Here is a 21,249-nt window from a genome sequence, read left to right on the forward strand (position 1 = left end):
CTGCAGCATTTACTGGATTCAGTCTAAACACACTGACTTGGCGACTGCCTGCAGTTAATAAACTCTTTTTCTTAATTCATGTGCATGTGCCTGTCATTTGGACTTTGTTTCCCCTGCAGTTTGGTAGAAGGCTCAAAGAGTACCTGTTTGTGCTGAAATCCACAGGATTTTGGGGACACAGCAGGGAATAAGGGCATTCACACGGAGAGACTAGATCCACAAGACTCTCACACTGAAATTCTGTGTTTGTATTCTGTTCTCTGCCCTGAGCTTTACAAGGCACCGTGTGTCCCTGTCTATGCCAGTGGGTTGGTTAAGTCTCTCTCAATTATTCTAGAATGGATAACAAAGAGACAAACTCCAGGCAGTGCTACCAGCTTTTGTGATTTTTGCCAGTCCTTCAATATTTGCTTTTTGTTCTCTTGGCTTTTGCTCCCAGATTAACGCAATGAAATTCCTCTTTCCATTGGCAAACAAGGGGAGGGGAACAAAAAGCACTTCAGGTGTCACGTCTACCTGGCAGGAAAGGAAAGCCAGGACCTGTGACCTGGGAACCCCCAGGCAGTTAGAACTGAACTCAGACACGTCACCCCCATGAAAGCCACAGCTCCATCACTGCACTGTGGATACGGTTGTAAATAATCCCTGCTCAATAAATCAGAGTGACAAATGACTGCTCTTCTCTCTCACTGACGCCCACCACCACCCATGTATTATCTCATCACTCTCTTTTCTTACAGTTGTGCCTTCCTGCCAAGAGCTCCTGGGTTTTTTTCTGCTGTTCCAGGGGAAAGCCTTCAGGGACTGTGCTCCCTTCCCCACACAGAGGTGCCCACAGCCAGATGCAGCAGGGCCCAGACTGAGCCTGGGGAGGAGACCAACCAAGGCAGATCTCTTCAGATAGGCAGCTGACCTTCTTGGCAGCTCCAGCCTGAAGAGAACCAAGTGGAGAGGCCAGGGATACCGTGCAAGATCTTTCCTCAGCAAATATGGGGTGCTGCTTGGCTGATGGAAAGGTGCCTTTAAGGAAAAGGTAGGTGGATCGCAAAGGTTGCTGCATACAAACTTATCTTGTTCAGCAAGTTTATTCTTGCTTTTATTCTCCTCCTTCCTGTTAAAACCCACCATTGTGAATGATTCAGTGAGTCACAGTGGTGATGCATGTCTGGATATGGAAAAGTCATTCTGCTGCTGCTCCTGTTCCTTCTGTGAGCACATCAGGTGTAAGCATCCCCTTCCCTTCCCCTTTCACCAACACCAAGCTCTCCTGGCTGTGGCTCTCAGCATTCACCCGATGAGAAGCACTAGTGACTTGTGGCCCCGCTGTGACTAACACTGCTTGCTTTGCTGTAATGTAGTAAAAGCACCTCAAGATGCTGTTTCAGTGTGAATGACTGGAAGTAACTAAACCTATGCATTGCCTTGATAAAAACGCAGGAATCTGAGCTCTTCTGCTTCAGTTCTGCACAAGGATAACGCCATGGAAGTCATTATTGCTGGTATCTAATGTGCAGCAGAGATGGAAAATGCTGTGATTTTTTTTTTTTTTCAGTGGTGTAACTCTCCTGATGTAATCATTACATAAGGATTTCATCGAAATGACTGCTGTGTTTACAAAGGCATCAGTAAACAGAGAATACCCCTGACAGGTCAGAAGTGATAACATTTTCCTGACGCAGCACATAAATTGCCAAGTAAGTGTTCTCTTCATTTGCATCACTTTTACCCCAACGTAATTCCATTAATTCGACAGTTACAGGAGGGGTGTGGATCTCCCAGGAGGAAGTTCACCTTTACAATTCTTGAAATGGATGGCATGTGGGTTTCCAGCAGCTGAGCTGTGATTGTTCAGCAGAAATTAGCTCTGCACAGAGCTGATGGAACTGCACACAGCAGGGTCATTAAGAGGAAATGGGCAACCAAATCTTGTTTGCATCGTTTCAGAGACCACTTAGAGCTGGAAACCCATAAATGAATGACAGGATTCTTTGAGGAAACAGAGTGTTAAACTTTCTACCCTTAGCCAGTCTCTAGACTGAGTAGGGACTGCTGTGGCAAGAAACTTTAGGATATCTCAGGTCCATCCCTTGCTCAGTGACAAAGGGATTAGCTCAGAGGAAGGTCTGACCCTGAACTCTTATCCTATCCCCCTTGCAACACCATGCAAGGGATATTTCTGCCTTGCCTTTTCACAATGTGACCATATCTCTTGTATTCATATTCATGCCCCTTGGGTCTGAAAAGAGGCTTTTCTACATACAGTTAGAAATTTGTAGATCACTTTAAGGCTTTTATCCTGGAGATATGCACTCTAGGAGCCAAACAGGTTGCTGGCTGTTGTGTGAGCTTGCCTTGTAGTTTATACAATGCCTGATGCAAATTGAAAAACTTTGAAGTTTGAACTTCTGGACTGCACTGTAGGTTTGGCTAATAGAAAGCCCTTCTGTGCTTCAAAGCTTTCCTAAGATGTCAAACATTTTGAGTTAATTAGGGTTAGAAGAGGTTTCACAGTTTGAATTTGTGACAGCAGAGAGTCAAATAAAGCTTTGCTTACAAAGTCTCTCACTTGGAAATACCCACAAAGCTGTTCAGTGTTAATTCCCAAGTTTGCTTTACGATTTTTGGGTAAACATTGTCTCTTCTCTCAACCTCTGTGAAGGGGCTCTTCCAGGTCTTTGTTTGCCTTCCTTTCACAGCACAGTTTGTCTAGGTTTGGTGGGGATTGTGCTAACCTTGCCACCAAGTTTGCAGGAAGACTGTCAAAACACTTTCTACTTGTGCACTTTGAGATGATTGCTAACAGAGGGCTGGAGTTTCAAATATAACAGCAGCACAGATATGATGACTTAAAAATTTACAGATGACTTCTGACAAAGCATTTGGAGCACTAAGGGAGGTTCACCACTTTTAAGTTGAAAAAAGCAATTCAAGATTGTCACCTGAGCTAGGTGATGTTGTCTTGGTTGGGTTTATTTCTGACATTTTTGCTGGTCCTATTAGAATTTTACAGAAAAGATCTGCAATCCTTCTTTATTATTAGGGACAAGACACTAAAACTCAAGAAGAAAAATGTGTCTTGGGGCAATGTGAGCCTTTAAGACAGATACAATACCCTTTTGTCTTACTGTTGTTTTGGACTGTAGAGAGGCAGGTCTCATCCCCACCCAGTGAGACAGAATTGAAGAAAACCATTTCTGCAGTTCCAGTTGGTGTCCTTCACTCCACCAGGATTCTGTGGGATGGAGCCCAACACCTTTTGGGAAGTCTCCTCCTGGTTGTCCTCAGCTCTCTGGCAGCTTCCCCTCTCTTCCATGACCACGTGCCAGCACACGGCCTTTTGCACAAGCAGTTGCCATCACCTGTGCCTGGAAAAGGAATTCCCCCATCCCCACATCCCGCTGTGTTTGCTGCAGTGCGGGGTTTCCACCAAGGCAGGCCACAAGTCCTGCTGCTGGAAGTTGCAGTCCAAGGCTTCCTGAGAAGCTGAGAGCCTGGTCTCACACCGCAGCCCCCAAACCTTGCCAAGCTGTGCTCCCAGTGCCGCTAATGGCTTATCTCCCAGTTGCAACTACTTAGGAGGTGCAAGTGGATTTGTACATCTTGCGTTCCCTTGGATGGGTCGGAGCCCCTGGCTGCAATCCCAGCATCTCCCACTGGCTGACTGGAGACATCCATCCTGCTCCATCACAGGAGAGGCCATTCCCTGTCCTGTTTTTATCAGACGTGCCAGAGGCACTGAGATAACAGAAAATAAGGCAGAACTGGGGACCCCACCAGCCATGAGTCATGCTGGGGATATTTGAATCAGTGGAGCTCCCCTCACTTCCATATCCCAAGTTGGGGGCATGTTCAGCTTTTCCCAAAGCATTTGTCCCACAATAAGGCAGAGGAATAAATGTATATAAATAATGTAATACCCACCACTAGTTCTTGAGATACTTGAATGGCATTTCAAGGCTAGAGCTTGGGATTTTGTTTGGATGGAGAACATTGCTCCTCTGTTGGCTTTTTTATTTAAATGATCACAGAATGAGATATTAAAGTCTTGTCTACACTGGAAAAAAAATAAAATAAACTGTTTTATATCACAAAACCAAAGCAGACAGCTTCATGGAGACACCACTATGTGACATTAGAGTCTTTTATTGATTTCACTTATGCCTCTTGGGAACAGCTCACATTTAAAGTCAAATATAAAAGGCCATTTTTATACTGGAATATTTCTGTAGGGAGGAGATGATGGTGTAACTGCACCACATATATTATAAGGAACTTCTAACACTTTGATAAGTAGACAAGGTCTTTGAGATTGCATGAGGGAGTGATTCCAGATATGAATCTTGGCCCAAAGACAGGCTTGAGGCTTATTCCTACACATCAGGGTTCAGGCCCTCAGCTGGGGTAAACTGATGCTACTCCATTGATTTTTGAAAAACTAAACCAATTTCCAGCAGAGGAGAATCTGCTCCAGATTTCCCAGCTGCCCTATCAAAACTCTTCTCAGAGTATTGACTGGGGAAAGAAAACAGGCCTCAGCCTGATATGAAAGAACATAATAGACCTTTAATTTAATTGACTTAATTTTATTGGCAGCCATTGAATGATGAAATGAAAACAGATGATCTGGATGAATAAGAAAAGGTTAGATGGGAGTAACCCATTAGTAAATATCAAGGCATCATCCTATTGTCCTCATTTAATAAAGGAACGGGTCAGTAAGTATCATCATAAACATTTTTACATTTTAGTGGAGATTTATTTGACATCATTACTAGCAGAGAGATGGATCCTTGGAACAGCAAGTGGTGAAACAGCCTAGCAGATGAGAAGCTAGTTCCTTTAGCTGGCATAAAGTAGCACAGCTCTACAGCTTGACCTATTTAATTCCACCTTTTTTAGCAGCTGAGCTATTACTTTGGACTGCTGTGGGATATTTGATTTTTTTTTTTTTAACTTTTCTTTGACAAATCTTCCAAACTTACGTCTTCTCTTGCCTATCTCTAATGTCTTAAGCCACGATGTAACTCGATATACAGTGTACCTGAGAGAGAAAGACTAGTAAAGGTTGTTGAGTTTCTTCTCAGGACCACCCCTTTCTCCACCCCAGGTCTTCCACTTTCCTCCTGGCCTGGGTGCTGCCAACCCCTGATGATTTGGTGTTGTGCTTGCTGGCTCCTGAGAGCCAACAGGTCTGCAATGGCTGGGCTGTGAACCTGGGCAATTGGAAGGACACAGGGCTCTGTGGAGTGGGCCAGCAAAGCAGGTTGCTCACAGCCCTCCAGGCCCAGGAGATTGGGAAGGAGTGGGCTGCTTTGGAAATAACCCTTCACATGTCAGACCTCACCTGAAGAAGCAGCTCCTCCCCGTGCCTGCCCCAAAATGGTCCCCTCTCATGTGCCCTGCAGACAAGCCTTCAGCTGTCTGGGTCTGCCTGGAAGTCCATCCAAACAGGATTCAACAGCCACACTAAAACCTCATCCAAGGATGGGAGTACCCTGAGGGATAGAACAAATATAATACGACGTGAAAGAGACAAAATTCAGATGAGATGCGGGAAAACCAGACATGACTCCTCACTTAACTCTTTATAACTTGCTAGTGGTGGGTGACAATTGTGCAGGAGAAGAGTAAGTTTTAACAGAAGGTTGTCCAGATCAACTTTGAAAAAAGCTTTTCTGAATCTCTACCTGCAAATAAATAATTAAAAAAGAAACCCTAAAAGTAAAAAATAAAGAAAAGCTTAGATTTTTCTTCATTTTAGCTGGACTTGGTTAGAAATGGCTACTCCAGTAGTGCAACATTTTTTTGTGGTTATATATGCTGGGGTTTGATTTGGCCCTGTAGGTGCAAAAGCTGCAGATTCAACCTTCTTGCAAAGATGGGACCGGGTTGCCCAACCTGGAGCTCCCGTTGAGGAAAACAAGCCTCATTTTCCATGGTTGGAAGCTGTCCAAGGGTTGCCCCACTTCCCTTCACTTATAGGGACAAGGCCAAACCCTGTATGAGCACTCTGGGCACTCAGGAAATCTCCAACACCTCATACCACCACTCCTTGCATGGGTTGTCTCATTCCCATCCCTGGGGACACACTTCCTGCTGCACACCTCCTGTGTTCATCCTTTTGTCCATGTTTCCAAGAGAGGGGTTGGTCCTGCCTTGACAACCCTGGGCCAGCTCCATCATTTTGTGCCAGCTGCTGTCCCCACGTGCCTGCCCCAGGTCTCTGCTGAGGATTTCTGGCTCCATGTAAGAGGCTGCTTGTCCTCTAGCTGGGATGGTGGATGCTGCTGTTGTTCCTATCAGAGCTCCCCTATGGCTGTGCAAAACTGGGAGTGCTTAGGCTGTTGCTGGTTTCTGCTCTGATTTTCATCTCCCCCCTCTCCCCAGCTGCACTAAAATGCCCAAACCTGGCTCTGTGCTTTCAAGGCACCATTCCCTTCCAAACCTGAGGGGCAAAAAGGCAGAGCCACCAGTGAGAGCACCAACAGGGCACCCAGTGACACCATACGAGCTGGGCTGGTGCTCCATGGAGCTGATCCCACAGCAGCAACTTATTTTCACAGTGTTCCTGCCCTTTCTCCCAATATCTTCCTCTTTGGCTTAATGAGCAGAGCCCTCACAGGCTTCACTGTGTGCTTGCTCACAGAGAGCTCACAAAAATCAGCGTTTATCCTCTGGTGCTGTGACCAGGAGCGAGGAGAGGATATTAAAGACTCTGGTTTTGGGGAGACACACTGGCAGCTTCTCTTGTCCCAGAGCAGAGGCAATTTACAGGCATTGTCCTCTCTTCCTGAGGAGCAAGACTGCTGAGGGCAGAGTTATGTGATGTCAGGGTGGCCCCTCTCTTATCATATTCCTGCAGGGCAAAGACCTAGCCACAGCAGAATACACCTGCTGCTGTGTGACCAGGTGTCAGAACTAACCTGAAAAATCCAGACACTTTCTCTAAAGAAAATCCCAAATCTAGCCCCTTCCTACCCCCTTTCAAATATTTTCACTTTTCAACAACAACAACGACAACAAAGAGGGGTGAAAAAAATCAAGATTTTCCTGGGAAACAAATTCTCAGTGGAATCTTTCTGTCTGGTCCATAACAGAATATCTTGCAGGGGACTTCCCTGTTTGAATCCCAGCACCAGCACCAGCCTGTGATGCAGGATGAGGACCACTTTGCCTGGCTCCCAGAGCTCCTGCCATCCGACTGAGCTCCACAAACTGTGCCTGGCGCAGGGTGGGCTCCACAGAGGGAGGGCTGTTCCCTGCACTCTGCCCTGTTATGGAGGAAAAGCAGTTTGTATCTTAACACGTTTTGCCTGGCAGGCATTTCAAAGGCTTCTCCTCTGAATCAGGGCTGCAGGCACTGCCTACATTTCCTTTTTACAAAACTGGCAGGTTGAGCTATGCAAAATTCCTTGATCCTGTTTATCTGCTGTCTCCTTCCCAAGAGGCACAATGCTCCTGTGGCCTCTCCAGGCTTTCCTCTATGCCATTAACTGAGTTATATTTGCCCATTTGAAGGACAAACACAGGCAGGGTGAGAGGAGGGCAACCAGTGGCCCTTGGCATGCCAGACTTTGGGATTTCAGTGTGCAGTAAGGCAGGTAAGTGCAAAGGTACCATGCCCCTTTAGCCTTTCCTTGACTAATTAACTCCCCAGCAAATGATTTGTGTCCAGATCATGTGTTGTGCACATAAAAATAATCCATTGCCCAGGATTACAAGCCCAAAATGAAGACCTTAAGGGAGGAGTGGTGCAGGTCACCCTCCTGCTTGCCTGTTCCTGCTGCCCTGTGGTCCTGAGGGGACAGGAGGAGCATGGTTTGAGCATGCAGGCAGGGGAGCCGGGGTTACCTGCCTTCTGGGCCAAAATCTTGATCTCAGTACCCTGAGGTGCTCAGTGCAGGGATGCTGCTCTGTGCAGCTGAGTTTTGTAGTCCCAAGGGTAATGAGAAAACGAATCAGCTCTGTCCTTAACCTTTGCACAGGGAAAAATCACTTCTGTGCTTACCAGGCAGGAGCTCTGGTCTGGTCCTCAGGGGTCCTGCTGGGCAGCACCAGGGTGTCCATGGGGGACAGAGAATGAACTGGGGGGCTGAGCAGGGGCCAAGGTGGGGTGGTGGCAGCAGGTCAGGTTGTAAAGGTAGGAAGCGAGGCACTGCTGCAGTGGAGGAAGAGGAAATGCTCAGGCAAGGGCAGTATGAAGGAGGAGGAGGAGGAGGAGGGAGGAGAGTCTAATTTTTGAGGAATGGCCCAAAACCTGTGCCACGGGGAGTGACGCTCACCTCCTCGGCTGGGACCGCAGATCGACAAACCTCCACGTGGCTGCTGCGGGTCTGGAAGCCTTTGAGGTGCTCATGTCTCACCCCACTGCCCTCCTGGCCTACAGGTGGTCTGTGCAGGCATCCCTTATCCCGTGAGGTCCACGGTGGAGGTCCAGGTGATGAATTTTGAGGTCCAGATCCTGCTGACGAGCACAGTGGAGCACTCCCAAATCAGGGCTGGTGGCACACGCAGGTGCACGTGGTGCTCAGCGAGTGTCGGTGCCGAAATCTTGACTTTGCAACCTGAGTGGTGTCCTAGCAAAGTTTGTGTGTGGGTATTGACTGAGCCGGGATCCTGCCTGGATATGATTCACCTTCCTTCCCCCTCAAGGGAGGTACATTTGGGAACCTATCACCAGGCTGGCAGCAGCTCTGATGAAACACTGACTGTCTTCTCGTGGGGCTAAGGAGGGAGGCTACCTCAAATACGTTTCTAAAATCAGCCTCTTTCTGTTATTTACGACATAATTTTGCGTAACGAGCGTTGCTCATGAGCCTGTTCTCTGGGATGCAAAGTGAAGGACCATATGTCATGGTTTGGACTGCCAACACATCAACATTGCAGTCGTTTGCAGACTGTTTCATATTTCTTTGATTTGGGAATGTGTGTAATTAGCTCCCTAGAACAGCCGGGTGGAGGAAATGCGGTCTGTTATTTAGGCAGAATTAACATCCTTGTTTTCTGTATTGTGATCCTTGGCTTCCCAGCACTGCTGCCAGAGCAGTGCTGAGGCATTCATTCCTTGAACCTGCCTTGGTTGCAAAACTATTTCTGCTCCTTTGCTAGGCTATCCCGAGGACCCACAACTGGTACGAGACGTGCCGATGCTGTAATTAGTAAATATCCACCGCAAGCGACAGCAAAAGATTTATAGCCACCACTGGAGCTTTCAGCAAGAGCAAAAGCAACAAAGCACTTATGGTCACCACCAGCACAAGGGTTTGCTGTGTTTTTCCCCAGCCTCCCAGCAGTGTCCAGCCAGCATTTCCTACCCTTTGTGCCGCAGACCTGGTGAATAAATCTTTACTGACCTGTCGTGGCAAGAAGCTGTGTATGAATGTGCTGGTGGGGAAAGAGTTACGTTATTTTAGCAGGTTAACAAACCCGTACAGGCTGTGTGCTGTTAGCATTTGGCCTCCTACCAGGCATATGATCATTCTGTTACGCTTTCCTTTCCTATTCCGGTGGCTTGTGCAGGTTGGTTTTTGGCAGTGCCTGTATCCAACACAAAAAGCAGGAGGAGAGCACCCATGTCGAATGGCCTTCCGCTCACTCGTGCTTCTGAGGCAGGAAAGGGGTCTGCCCCCAGGGACAAAGGGCAGGCAATGAGAGGCAAGGATATCAAAGATGATTTCGTTCCCACAAGAGTTGCTCTGACCAGGCAAAGAAGATAATTTATCCTACTTACGAGCAAAAGGAGAGCTCATTTCATGCCATTGCAAGTAGAATGTGTCCCAAACACACAGACCAGCATGACAGTGTGTCTAGTGCTTGACTGGCCTCAAAGTCCACAACCATATGAGCTTGGCCAGAGCTATTACTGGTGTTTGGACACCTCCCTCATCCTCTTTCTTCCTCACCCCTGAAGAGGCTTGTGCAGCCATGGGTTCTCTGTTTCTTGGTAAATGGTGAGTTTATATTAGTCCCTCAAATAGGAAAAATTCTCTTCCTTGTCTGACTTGACAAACTCTCACAGGAATGAAGTTGACTTTGACATCATTGGCTCCTAGTAAATTTAATCAGAACTGGCCAATAAGTTCAAAAGTTATTAAAGTCAGGGGGAGGGGGTGGGAGTGTTTTGTTTCCCTAGGAAAATAGGCAGAAAGAGAGAGAGGGTGTGTGTGTTATAGATGAAAAATGGAAATGACTATTTGCAATCCTAGCATATCTATATATGTTATATACCTATAACTTATCTCCCTTTCCATTTCTTCTCTTCCACATGTAAAACAAATCTGATCATTACACTGATCACAAAAATGGTCACAAAACTGATCATTATTTCTCCCCATTTCCCCTTTCTGCTCCCTTGGCCAGCTCCACAGACAGCATCCTTGGGTTGGTTTGAACTCCTTCCTCTTCTCAGCCACTCCTTTTCCTTGGGAGCCCTCACTGCCTGGAGGGACACATTCAGCTCCCTGGCTACAAATGCAGCAGGGTAAGAGCAGGGCTAGTTTGTCAGGCACTCTGTACGTGGCCCCTGGCTCAGGCTGCACCAGACATGCTCTTCCAGTGATCCCCTTGTCCCGCTGAAAGGCGCTGTGGGCCAGTTGGATGGTTTGACACAGCACTGGGCGCGACAGCAGGAGATGGAGCCAGAGCCAGGTCAGCTGGATGTGCTGGAACACATCCCCTGGGAACCGCCTGACTCGGCTGCAGTAGCTGGCCTGTAGCTGACCCTCAGACTCGTGGTGCTTCGGTCAGGGGGATGCTATTTTGATGATGCTTCTGCAGATTTAGTGTCATTTTGGCCTTGCTCCCATTGACGTTGTGGCCATAGCTCTGGACACAGCCTCTCCTTTTGCTCTTCTCCTTTCTGCTGCCTTTTGCCTCACTGTCCTCAGCCTCGAGTTCTGGGCTTTGCTTTCTCTGGGGAAGGGCTCAGCAAACTGCTTCTCCCTTCACTTACACCAGCTATTCCTCTCCCTTGCATTGCTACTTCCATTCATAAACTTGAGGTGTTTCAAACTTCAAGGTCCTTTTTCGTTATTTAGTCCTGTTTCCAGAGGTGTTTTGAGGAGCTTGAGGTGGTCATCCCTACTGCTGAGTATTATTCTCTCCCTCGGTCACCATCCCTATTTCAGTCCATTTCTTTTCCATTTGGCTGCCACTTGACCATGCAAAATTTTGGCAGCTGTAGGGATATAAGCAGGCAGGAATTTGACTCATAAAAAGGCGTTTTTCTGGGTTCATTGGGAACTCGGTTGATCAGTATAACAGAAAGAAGAATTATTTTCTGTGACTCAGAGGACAGCATTGTGCTTGTAGATCAGGTGAAAGACAAGAAGGGCTCATAATGGGTTACTTTTTTTGATCAGAATCTGCTTGGAAGGTTTTGGTAAGATTTTTGTGAATGAGTATGCTGTTGATATGTATTTGTAGGACACCATGGCCCTGAAGGTTTCTGGTAAGACATTTGCAAAGTCACTGTTATTCTGTGGACATACATGTAAATGAGTTGACATTTTCCCAATGATAAAAGGCCGACTCCAACACAGAATCCTAAAATTATAGAATCACTTAGGTTGGAAAAGACCTTTAAGATCATCGAGTACATCCATTTGATCTCTTTCTGACTACATGTTGCAGAATATTTGCAAATGAATGCAGAAAATAGATATTTGTGGTCACAAAAGGGCATGTTTGAGAGATTGTTTCTTTGGGTTTTCCCAGGGTGATACTGGTCTGCCAAGCAATGGAGGCTGTGAGCAAGGAGCCAACAGCAACTCGTTAATAAGGTTTGTTTTGTAAAAATGCCCCTTTGAGCTAGCAGTTAAAATGTTCTCTCTTCCCTTGACTTCTGCTGGAGTAAGCCAGTGACTTTCTGTAATAATTTTTATCTGTGTGTCAAGAATTTAACCTCGAAAGCATAACTGGACTGCATTAATTAAGCTTTATCTCATCTCCAGCTGAACCGATGGTCAACAAACAAACAGAGCTTTCTCAGGATGGAGTTCCTGTGCATTTATGTGGTCCACAGCAGTTTCACCTCCCAGGCAGAAAGGTGTTCCCCAGTCACTTTGTGGTGCACTTTCTGGGAGTCATGAATCTCCTCCTCACAGCTTATTTGTGTCACCCATAAAATATCCCCAAGCCTCTTCTTCCAGGAAATGTGGGGGCCAGAAGAGGTCCTTTTGGACTGTGCAGCATCTTCCAAGCATCCACAGGATCTGGCACCTGGAGTAAAGGGCTCTCTTGGTAAGATCCAGTCTCTTATATTTTCCCCCTTGCTGCATCTATTCGCCCACTCTAGTGCCTCTTTGAGGAAGGTATGGATTTCCATTTCCATCATAAATATATATATATATATATATATATATATATATAATGTACATACAAGTACATACAGTGGCTGCCTGTGCATGTGTTTTCAAGGAATATCAAGCTGCTGTCCCAATTTTTTTCGCTAAAACTAAGCCTATCAGGGCATTATGTTTTCACAATGGGATTCTCAGGTTCTTTTTCTCCCTGAGGCAATCTCAGTGTTGTCCACATTTGAACATGAATGTTCTGTTCCAGCCTGATTTTAGTTCAGAAGGAGAGCTGTGAAAGATCTGGTTAACTCAGGTGTTCTCACTGTCTCTGGATTTCAGTGAGGCAAAGGCATCTGGTCTTCCTCTGGCTCTAGAGCTAGAACTGAGCAGCCCTGCTCCAGGAAGAGGCACAGGGAGAAAATGAAAGGAAATGTGCACTAGCAAGGCCCATGGGTGCTAAGAGAGCTATGAGGGAACCTGAAACCATAAATGAAAAATTCCTCTGGACTCAGGAGGAGGTGCATCACCTCCTTTCAATGTGTTTTCACCCTTGAAACCTTCCATGGGATGAAATGCAGAAGGAAGAACCTTTTCACTTGTACATAACGGGATGCCAGCAAGTGGCAGCAGCTCCCTGCCTGACAAAGAGACTGTCCACATCTCACATCATCTGTCTGCTCCTTTGTTTATCTGAAAACAGAAAAAAAAAAAAAAAGAAAATGCTCATGTCAGAAGTTATTCTGGCACTGCTGGAATAGCTTAGCCCAGGTCTGACTTGAGTTCACTGCAAGAGGTGAACTGAAAACTGGGGGAAAAAACCTTGCTCTGATCCCCTTGTGGAGAGGTCCAAGGGGACCAAGCACTGTGGAGGAAAGGAGAAATGTGGGGTTCGGGAAATATGGAATTCCTTTTTTTTGCTGGAGGAGCTCCTGTTGCTATTCTGGTTTCTGTGTCTTCAGTCATCAAATGCAGCTTTTGTCTTTTGATAGGGCGAGGAGGAAAGCGTACAATAGTGTTCTGACAGCCAGGCACACCCCAATTCTGTGGTTTAAAGCTTTCTTTCTGCTGAATTTGTTCTTATAGTGCTAATGACCAGGTTGCCATAAATAGGCACTAAATGCGTCTGGTCACGGTAAAGGAAAGTGAAGGTCAGTGTTGGCTCTTATGTTGTATTTTAGATCTCTGTATCAAAGAACTTCATAAGGAAGGGGAAGGTGCATTTTCAACTTGGGCTTCCTTTAGAGGGGGAAAGTGAGGCATGAAAAAAATTGCTTTTCAGAGTAGGATGGGCATGAGAATGGATATGGGCTCAGCAAGTTATCACCATAGAGGGCAAAATTTACTCCACATTTAAACCAAAGGTAAAGCTGCCATTGAATTCAGTAGGGGCAGGACTTTGTCTGCAGCCCAGCTCAAGCAACCTAAGCTCTGAGCCAAGTGTCCCAGACCAAATGTCTGTAGGGGGAAGGCAGGTGTTTTTGGGATGCTGGGGTGCAGAAGCTGTGCTGGCCACAGCGGTTGCATGAGGAAGGATGGGAGGGGATGTGGAAGGTGCTCGTGTGTGGAAGCAGGTGCTGGATTGTGTGGCCCATGTAGAGCTGAAATCTCATTTTATGGTCCCAGCACCATGTTCCCTTAATGGCTTGTTCACTGAGCCTGGCAGTCTGAGAGGGCAACACCCCTTGGGTGGGTGGAGTTGGGTGAGAAACGTGCCCTTGTGAGAAGCTCAAGTGCCTCCCCCTCTGCCTCACTGACTACTGGGTACAAATGCCCATCTTGCACCCTGTGTGGGGGAGGAAGCCACGGGGCATTTTTAAAGATGGGCAGTGCCAAGTGGTTTAGTGGCTACATTTCTTTTACCTGCCCTAAGCCAAGTTTTGAATGTTACAGCTTGAGCACTAAACCACACCACTCCTTGGATGTGCCAGACCCCATTGCTGGCCACACAAGCCTGGTTATGCCCCCAAAACCAGGGAAATTGAGGATATGCTTCCCTTTTCAACCTGCAAGACCACCAGGTCTACAAGAATCCAAACCGGTAGGGGTTTTACCCATTGGGGATAAGCCAGAGCCTAGTTTGGATGCAATCCCTCAGTAAGACTCTGGTGGTACAAAACTAACAAATCAGGCAGGGCAGAGTCCCTCTGAGGCTGGAGACACACTCCTCTGGATACTGATGGTTGGATGGTAGGGAGAGCAAGGACAGTGCAGTGCCACCAGGGAACACCAGTTCAGCTACCAGTGACAGTGGCTGCAGAAGGTGCCAGAGTGTGCCTGTATATCTCATGTGAAATCAAGCACAGTTCCTGCCTGAGAAGGTTGATTTTCACTTCAGGGCTGTGTGAGACCATTATGGGTTGGTAATGCTGGCCTGTGCCCTGCAGACACACTTCGGGGACCACATTGCTCACCATTGCCCAGGGGTTCATGGAGCTGGGCAGAAACCAACCTCACTGCTGTTGCTGCAAAGTGGATTATGGATGGGCGAGGGACAGGGAGAAGTCATAAAGAAGTTAAAAAGCAAAGGATTTATAACACAGTAACACAGGTTTACAACACAGGCTTCATAACACAGTAACATACAGCAAATCCTGGGGAGGCCACAGATGTGGCAGGTTACAGCTATGGAGGCAATGCCAGGCATTGATGGTATCTGCCAGCCCCTGTGGGTCTATGTTTAGCTTGCAGAGGCTCAGGACATACCCCAAAAGGAAGAAAAAGAGGGAGAAGTTGTCCTGCAAGGGAGGCTGTCAGCTGTAGTTGTGCTAAGAGGGACAAGCTCATTTTTGGGCAGCTCTCGGCAGCCACTTCAGTTCATGTAGGTCTGTTTGTGAAACACCCTGTGCTGCCTGGGCAGACTAGGAATGGCCTGCTCCTCTTTTCTTTCTAAGAAACAACCCCTCCCTTTAGGCTTCTTTTTTTATTCCCTACCACCTGTGCGTGTTCAGAGCTTCCCTGACTGGCATCAGCCACTGTCGGCGGCTCGGGTGGCAGAAGCTGAGCCTGAGCAGGCATTTTCCAGAACAAGACAGTCAGTGCCCAGTACAGAACCTGCTTTCCAAGTGGGACAGGCTGGGCTGGAGCCCAGGGTATGACCTTTTCTGTGTGGCATGCTCCCATGTAATGTGACCTGGTGTCACTCAGCTGCCGGGCGCTGTTGCGACAGGGCTTTGCTGGCCTCTGCAATGTGCAGGCAGGACATTGCATTCTTCCCCCAGACCAAGGCACCGCTGGTAAACCATAAACCACGCAGGATGCCAACCAAATTCTGCTGTTCTTCATTTTATGTTGCTTGGGATGGAAGTATTTGACCTTGAATTACTCTTCTTCTTTTGAAAAGGGAGCTTGTTTCTTAGGAAGGATGGATTTGATTCTTTGGTTTTGGGATAAATCTGGTATGAATCCACACATTGTTTTGTGCTGCCTGTCCTCCCCATCCAGACAGGGGCATTACTGTAGTGGCTGGCATCAGATGTCTGTCGTTCAGGTAGGGAGTCTGAACCACACTCTGTGCTCTCAGGTTGTGTTCAGGCAGAGATCCAGGAGCAGGGACACTTCTGGCTGCTGTGCAATGCAGGCTGTGTACGCAGTGTAAATTAAGTATACCACACACTGGTAAACAGCTCTGTTTAACACATCAGCTCAAGTGGGAGACAATCCAGTGTGAAATGCTTGCATCGAGACGAAATCACTTCTTTTCGACTGTCTTGCTTCATCCTAATACTACTCATCCAGGCTTGAGCCTGTGGTAGTTTGCAGAGAGGGTGAAATGCAAAGAGGTAGAAAATAAAGCTCTGAATCTGCCACTGCAAAACTCAACTCCCTGGCTTCTCATCTCAGCAGGCTTCTTGCTACCAGTGCAAAATGTAACACATCTTCCTTTTAATTCCCTTACCTGCACTGTGGATTGGAACACCACAGGTTTCTTTTGCTCTGGGCATTAGAGAAACAAGATGTTTCTCTAATGAGAAATTATTGAGATCTTGGATAGAAATGTAAAGATGAGAATATCCAGAAGAGGGACAAAGCAAGTAAAAACTTAAAATTGCCTTCCAAAAATTGCACTCTGAAATTTAGGATTTGTTTTGGCTCCAGTCAAAGATAAATTTTTGGACTCAATTAAAAAAAAATTAAGAGGGGCAGGGTGAATAAAATAAGATGACTTTTGAAATCTGAATGGTCAAATGAGAGTATTCAGTGTTAGTATTCTGATCTAAAAGAAATCAATTAATAAAATGCTTATTTTACCTATATGACCAGTTTCCACTATTTTCAAGTCTTACTTTCCAAAGTCAGCTCAACTATTGGGAAAAGGGTTGTTTGTTTGCTTGCTTGTTTTTATTTATTGTTGCTTTACCTTGTGTAAATTCTATCTCCAGCTTTTTACCCATTGGTGCTAATGATGACTCTGCAAGCAACCCGGCTTGACCCTGAGAATGCAGGTGGGGTTTGTAACAGTAGCACTTTAGAAGACCTTCCTTTTGACCTCCTGATGAAATCAGCCATGGTCTCGCTGTGCACAGAGCATCCCCTCTGAGCTGCAACGAACAAGCAGGAATTTCTGAGACGGCACAAACTTGCAAACCCTTCCACAAGATTATCAAATGACAGCAGGTTGAAAGTATGCAGTGAGCAGCACGGATTCACTGACTAAGCATCCCTAAAGGGACTGGTGCTTAATCCTTTCGTAGATGGTGCCCTCTCACCCTGCTCTGAAGGAGGAGGAGGCACATGTGCTCTAGAGAAATGACATAATTGAGAGGAAGGTTGATTTACTCCATATGAAAGTAATATGGAGTTTGCCTTCTCTGTCTAGAGAAGGTCAATCAGGCAACTCTGCATGGTCCTTGATTTGTCCCCACTCCTCTCTTTTAGGAGGCCAGAGGGCTCCCCCTCAGCACATGGCAGAACAAGCCTTTATCAGCCACCTTTGCAAATCCTTCCCTGGAAGAATCACGGCAGTGAGAATTAAGTTCCTGCGCACAGACAAGCCTATTTCCCTCAGGATTAGCAGCTCTGGATGTCACAGCTCCACAGTAGGACATGCATGTGAGTATATTAAGGCAACCCTGAGGGTTTGCCATCTAGACACCACATGGCAAGGAAGAGGGGACAGTTTGAGTACAAGGTTCCTGCCTAGGTTTGTACAATCCATGCAAACAAGCTTGTGTTAGTGTTTCACTGATACTTTTATCCAGGGTAAGTCTTATGAGACCAATACATGTATATGTGTGGAGCTGCACACCATCACACCTCCTGATTGCACTTACAGGCATCACCCTGGCATCACCTGGAATCTCCCTGGCATCACCCTGGCATCAACTCTGCATCACCCCTGCTTCACCCTGGAATTCCAGTGACTGCAGATGACAGCATTATTTCCCTGGATACTGGGAATGTCCTTAGAGCTGAACAACTGTCATCTGGTTTGGGATACTGTGAATTCCTGGCACTAATGTCCTCTTCTGTCTCCTCCCTGCCCTACCTCACCCCTACCCCTGCCCCCTTGTTCTGTGGCAAAGGGGCCACATAGCAGAGGAGGCACCATACAGATTTGTCTGGCAGGTTTGTAATGAGAGGCATGTGATGACCCTGCACATTCATCAGATGGTTGTTTTCAGCCTGGACCCATCTGTGATGTTTTCATTATTTTTTTTCCTCCCTCTGCTCAGGCCAGGCTGCTCCGGGAGAAGTGGCACGTAGGCACATACGTCCTTGCGCACGCTACACTTGTATAAACTCCATCAGGAAGTCATCTGGCCAAACTTCCCAGAGCTCTGCTTTTAACTCTTCCCTAGGCAGGCTGTACTGGCAGCCAGGGGATTTCCAGGGAGCGTGGACATGTGCATTTGTGCCCCTGTTCTGTTTATTGATTCCCACCGCCCTCCTCCTGCCTACAAGCCCTGATCACGTGGCTGTGCAGCTCTTGCACCCATCCTGCTCCGAGTTCCCACCAGAAGGAAGTCTCCCTCAGCTGTGCACCCACAGGCACGCACAGGGCTTTGCAATAGAACAGTGTCTTGGCTTTTCTGGAGGGTGAAGCAGCTAAAGCCAAAGTGCCAAAACGTGCCCAGAGCAGGACTGCCCCAGCAGAACAGAAGGAAAGAGTGTTGGTGGGGCACAGCTGTCAGCCATTAGGGGTTATTATCCCTTGCAGTTATTATTTCAGAAGTGTGTCCTTACCAGGCACATGAGTAACAAAGGAAGTTCTCACAGTCCTTAAATGTTTGCTGTGGTCAGGGAGGGATTAAAACAACCCAACCCCTTCAGAAGTGACCCTGTCTTCAATGAAGACGTGTCTCACTGAGTGTCCCACTCTGTGGAGAGGCACGACTGCACACCCATAGAGGCACGTCAGTGTGCATAGAGACATTTAAAGGACTGAGAAAAACCCTGGAGACTCCTCAGGTAGGGGAAAGGCTGCTATTCCTCCCCATGACGTGTGTGGATTAGCAGTTACCCATTTGTTAAATGCAAAATAACAGTCATCCCGTGTTGTTAGAGCCTGTCAGCTGCCCACTGACAGATTTCAATGGCTCATACACGATTTATCCCTGCAAGTGTTCAAGAAATGACGTGGCACTTAGTGCTACAGTTTGGTTGACAAGGTGGTGATCAGTCAAAGGTTGGACTTGACGATCTTGCAGGTCTTTTCCAACCTTAATGATTCTATTCTATTTTGAAACTTACTGCACAGGGGTGAATAACCAGAATTTCTGGAAATGTTATCCTCTGCAATCAGGTTTGGAGCAGGAATGTCTGAGCTCATTTGATGTTTGGCCAATGGTGTTGGACACTGTTTGCTTCTGCTTACTCTGGTATGAGTATAAAATGTGTATCAGAACACCAATGGCAGTACTGTGTCTCTTGACATACACTGTAAATCAGCCCAGAATGCAACCATTTATCCATCAAGTTGTTCACAGACATTTGTCCCTGGTTTACTGCATATTCATCTTCTCCAGTGTTACAAAACCATGACATGGTAAAATAGATGTTACAGGTCTTCATTTCTCTCCTGTGTGCACAGGCGAAAATAAGAAGTGACTTCATTAAAGTTAATTCAGTTAGCCTGGTGTTAATTTTGCCTTCTGTATCAGATTTACAGGCATCTGTCTGAGATAGAGGTGTGTGACTTTGCACTCAGCCTTGCTCAGACAGCTCTGGTACAGAAGGGATTCAACTGCCAGAAATTCCCAAAAATCTAGGGATGACTTTTACAGCAGACTCATCCATTGCAGAGACGTTTCTCCTCTCAAACATCTGTTTGTGTGCCACAAACAGCAACTTAGCCTTCTGTTTCTGTCAGGCTGCTTCTGAATCTCAAGAGATACAAACCAGAACTGGTCACTGACTGACCAGGTATTTAAAGTGCTCCCTGGTCACCTCCTCTCCTGCAGCTGGAGGAATCAATCAAGCTCTCATGGTCCCTCAAGGAGATGGAGAAGCTCTGAGGGCTGAGGAACATGCAGGCTTTTGACCAAGCATGGTGTTTTCCTTTTCTCTGAATTTCTTTCTTCAGATCTGTTGTTGATGTGGGTTATTCCTCCATCTCCTCAACTGGAGGATCACAAGTCTAGTTCCTACCCTAAAAACTAGACTCAGTTCCCCCATTGTGACAATTCATTGGTATCCTGAGTTTTTGTATGGAGACTAGGATTAGATGAGATATTAGGAAGAAATTTTTCTCTGAGGGTGGTGAATCACTGGAACATATTGTCCAGAGAAGTTGTGGATTCCCCATCCCTGGAAGGATCCCTTCAAGGCCAGGTCGAAAGGGGCTTGCAACAACCTGGTCTAGTGTAAGGTGTCCCTGCCCATGGCAGGGGGGTTGGAATTGGCTGATCTCTAAGGTCCCTTCCAACCCAAACCATTCTATGATGAAAGAAAGCACCACCTGTCCTGCTCTTTGCTTCTTTGGCTTTCTGCCTCTCAGTGGTGGAGGACAGAAGGTTTTCTGAGGATGAACTCACCACACAGACTCAGCTCCATGTGTGCTGGCATAAAGGGTGGGCTTGCTCCATCTTTCCCAAGTTCTTCCTCAGGCAGGCTGGCATCCTCAGCTACTGCTGTGATGCTCCTTGGGACAGAGGAGGGAAGGGAGGCCTAGCCTGCAAACACCTGTAATGAAATGGTTTGTATTGCTCACCAAGGCCCTGATTTTTGTCTGATGAGCTGGGCTGAAGAAACTATTGAACACCTAAATCACATCACCTCCCTCTGCCACCTCAGGTAAGCCGACGCTCGCCAACTGACAAGCCAAAGGCAGCAGAGATTTGCCTTCCTGTTTTAATGGACTGCAAATGAATTATGTGTAAGTGCTGTGGGACTGTTCTCAAGTTGTCCAGCAAACAAGACAAACCTTTACAGCTTGGGGGAACTGGAGCAGGGCTGTGGGTTGGCAAGGGCATCTTGTGTGGCCCTTGGCCAGAGCTGGGACCACCATCCCCGTCACTCCAGGCTCTGGTTGTTTAGCCTGTCTCAGAACTCCCAGAGATAGGTCAGCTCAAGGATAAATCAGTTCTCACCAGTTCTTTAAACATAAACCTAAAGCAGGGAGAAACTGGCTCATTTCTGCCTGGAATCCCACGTGGCTGCCGGGTTTTGCGCACGGAGGTAACCTTATGTGCGGACTGGAGAGAAGGTACCCTTGTAGGTGCATTTGCACCTCCGAGACAGAGCCTTTGGGATTAAGTGTCCAACATTTACAACACGAAAGGATGTACAGTGCTCAGTCCTGACCTTGCAGTAACCTGTGGAGAAGCAACAAAGATTCCCTTTAACCATGTATGGCATAAACAGCGAGGAACGCGCACGTAACAAAATCAGAAAGGAATCTGATAGAGAGCCCCAAAGATAAATGCCACTTTAGGCAATGTTGCTTTAAGCTGTTGACAGGAGCACTATCCAGAGAGGAACTGTGAGGTTTAAGTGCTTCTCTGCTTCTGGGTGG

General features: G+C 46.9%; 1 long non-coding RNA gene across 4 annotated transcripts; it reads left to right on the plus strand.

Moving 5' to 3' along the window:
* The first annotated feature begins 358 nt into the window (after nucleotides 1-358).
* On the plus strand, nucleotides 359-19,366 carry LOC135410344 (uncharacterized). 4 transcript variants are annotated; one of them, XR_010428639.1, is made up of 7 exons: nucleotides 359-1,033; nucleotides 1,553-1,694; nucleotides 5,108-10,480; nucleotides 11,716-12,240; nucleotides 16,676-16,738; nucleotides 17,172-17,345; nucleotides 17,569-19,366. It is a non-coding gene; the product is annotated as an uncharacterized LOC135410344 (long non-coding RNA). The 4 variants fall into 4 exon arrangements; XR_010428637.1 differs by having other exon boundaries at nucleotides 11,716-11,780; nucleotides 11,952-12,240; nucleotides 16,676-17,345; XR_010428638.1 differs by having other exon boundaries at nucleotides 3,144-10,480; nucleotides 16,676-17,345.
* The last annotated feature ends 1,883 nt before the right edge of the window (nucleotides 19,367-21,249 follow it).

The sequence above is a fragment of the Pseudopipra pipra genome, chromosome 2 (assembly GCF_036250125.1).
Source record: "Pseudopipra pipra isolate bDixPip1 chromosome 2, bDixPip1.hap1, whole genome shotgun sequence".
NCBI lineage: Eukaryota > Metazoa > Chordata > Aves > Passeriformes > Pipridae > Pseudopipra > Pseudopipra pipra.